The sequence below is a fragment of the Canis lupus genome, chromosome 32 (assembly GCF_003254725.2).
Source record: "Canis lupus dingo isolate Sandy chromosome 32, ASM325472v2, whole genome shotgun sequence".
NCBI lineage: Eukaryota > Metazoa > Chordata > Mammalia > Carnivora > Canidae > Canis > Canis lupus.
Genome location: NC_064274.1, coordinates 33,433,482 through 33,436,555, shown reverse-complemented (window position 1 = coordinate 33,436,555; position 3,074 = coordinate 33,433,482). Strand labels below are relative to the sequence as shown.

The window sequence follows — 3,074 nt, the reverse complement described above, 5'->3', positions numbered from 1 at the left end:
TTTATGGTTTGTGGCCAGATTTCCTGACTTTGGTCTTTGCAAAAGAAAGCAGCTATTAATCCACTTAGAGCAGATGGTTGTAGGAAACAAGGTACCATATGAATGACCTTATGCCTAGGAATAGAAACCCTGAGGAATGTATGTACTAAACATTACTTTGTGATACTTTTTAGTACTTGGAGATCCTATGCCATTCTAGCCACTTTCCAGTTCAGTCTGAGAAGGATCTATGTATTTGGTCTGAATTACTCATTATATTGTTTCTTCCTAAAAAACATTTTTCTGTGTCCATAGACTTAATTTTTATGATGTATTTCTTATGATGACTTTTAATATTTAAGCTCATTAATCTTCAAATATACAATCCAATATTAGTAACTATAGCCACCATACTGTATGTTACATCTCATGCTTTAAATGAAGAGTTTGTACCTTTTAACTCCCTTCATCTATTTTACCTACCCACTTGACCCCTCCTTCCTGGTAGCCACCAATCTCTTCTCTGTATCTATGAATTTCATTTTCTGTTTCATTTTGTTTTGTTTTGGTATTTAGATTGAACATATAAGTGAGAATATATGGTATTTGTTTTTCTCTGCTTAACTGAATATTATTAGCATAATACCCCCATGTCATTGCAAACGGGAAGATCTCATTCATTTTATGGTTGAATAGAATTACATTTGTGTGTGAATGTGTGTGTGTATATATGCATGTATCTTTTTTAATTAGAATTTTTAATTTTAAATATTTTATTTATTCATGAGAGACACACAGAGAGAGAGGAGAGGGAGAGAGAGAGAGAGAGACAGAGGCAGAGGGAGAAGCAGGCTCAATTCAGGGATCCTGATGTGGGACTAGATCTTGGGACTCTGGCATCACGCCCTGAGCTGAAGGCAGATGCTCAACGACTGAGTCACTCAGGCATCCCAGCATTTTTATTTTCCTTGGGTAAATACCCAGAAGTGGAATTGCTGGATCATATGGTAGTTCTATTTTTAAATTTTTGAGGAATCTCCATACTTTTTTTCATTATGGCTATACCAATTTACATAACCATAGCCATTTTATTATATCATTTGTTATTTTTTGTCTTTTTGTTAATAGTCATTGTAACAGATGTGAAGTGATAGCTCATGGTGGTTTCAATTTGCTTTTCCCTAATGATTAGTGATGTTGCATATCTTTTCTTGTGACTGTTGGACATTAATAGATCTTTAGAGAAATGTCTATTCAGGGTTGCTGCCCATTTTCTAATCAAGGTTATGCTAATTAGTTATGTAAATTTTTATAGATATATTTTAGATATTAACCCCTTATCAGATAGATAATTTGAAAATATTTTCTCCCATTCAGTAGGTTGTCTTTACATTTTGTGTATGATTTCCTTTGTTGAGCTTTTCAGTTTGATGTAATCCCACTTGTTAATTTTTGCCCTCATTGCCTTTACTTTTGAAGCTAGATCAAAAAGTTCATCACCAAGAATAATGTCAAGGAGATTGACATCTTTGTTTTCTTTTAGGAGTTTTATGGTTTCAGGTCTTATATTCAAGTCTTTAGATACATTTTGAATTTATTTCTGTGTATGATGTAAGATAGTAGTTTAATTTCTTTTGTCTGTGGCTATCCCAGTTTCCCAACACTGTTTATTAAAGAAATTATCTTTTCTCTATTATATATTCTTGCTTCCTTAATTATAAATTAAAGAACCATATATGCATGGGTTTATTTCTAGACTCTTTTCTGTTAAAGTGATCTATGTATCTGCTTTTATGCTGATATCACACAGTCTTGACTACTTTAATGTTGTAATGTAGGTGAAATCAGGGGGTGTAATGCCTCTACCTTTGTTCTTTCTGAATATTGCTTTGGTTATTCTGGGTCTTTTGTCATTCCATACAAATTTTAGGATTCTTTGTTCTATTTCTATGAAAATTCCCGTTGGAATTTTGATTGAGATTTCACCGAATCTATAGATTTCTTTAGGTAGTACGGACATTTTAACAGTATTAGTTCTTCCAATCCATGAGCACAGAATGTCTTCCCATTTGTTTGTTTCTTCTTCAGTTTCTTTAGTTGATATCTTATAGTTTTCAATGTACAGGTCTTTCACCTCCTTGGTTAAATTTATTCCTATGTATTTTATTCTTCTTAATGCAGTTATAAATGGAATTGTTTTCTTAATTTCACTTTCTGATATTTTATTGTTAGTGGATAGAAATGCAACAGATTTCTGTACATTGATTTTGTATCCTGCTACTTTACTGAAATTATTAGTTCTAGCAGTTTTTTGTGGCATCTTTAAGGTTTTCTAAAAATAAAGTCATGTCATCTGCAAATAGTGATACTTTTACTTCTTCCTTTCCAATTTGGATGCTTTTTATTTCTTTTTCTTGCCTAATTGCTCTGACTAGGACTTCCAGCACTGTTTTGAATAAAAGTGGGGAGAACAGACATTCTTGTCTTTTCTTTTTTTATCCTAAAGGAAAGGCTTTCAGCTTTTTACCATTAAGTGTGTTATTAGCTATTGGCCTGTCATGGATAGCCTAATTATATTGATGTGTTTCCTCTGTACCCACTTTGTTGAGAGATTTTATCATAAGTGGATATTGAATTTTGCCCAGTGCTTTTTCTGCATCAATTGAGATAATCATATGATTTTTATTCTTCATTTTGTTAATGTGATGTATCATGTTGATGTATGTATAAATGTTGAACTATCTTTGCATCCTTGGAATAAATACCACTTAATTATGAATTACCCTTTAATGTGTCGTTGAGTGTGGTTAATATTTTGTTGAAGATTTTTACATCTATGTTCTTCAGGAATGTTGGCCTATAATTTTCTTTTCTTGTAGTATCTTTGGTTTTGGTATCAGGGTAATGCTGGTCTTGTAAAATTAGTTTAGAAACATTTTATCTTCTTTTATTTATTTTTTTAGAAAAGTTTAAAAAGAATTGGTGTTACTTCTTTGAATTTTTGGTAGAATTTACCAGTGAAGTCATCTGGTCCTGGACTTTTGTTGGGAGATTTCTGGTTACTGATCTGATTCAATCTACTTTCTAGTGATCAG

General features: G+C 32.1%; 1 protein-coding gene across 24 annotated transcripts in view; it reads left to right on the top strand.

Annotated features, from left to right (window-relative positions):
- The window catches only part of CAMK2D (calcium/calmodulin dependent protein kinase II delta), a 301,972-nt gene that overhangs the window by 125,442 nt on the left and 173,456 nt on the right, over positions 1 to 3,074 (top strand). The window lies entirely within an intron of this gene.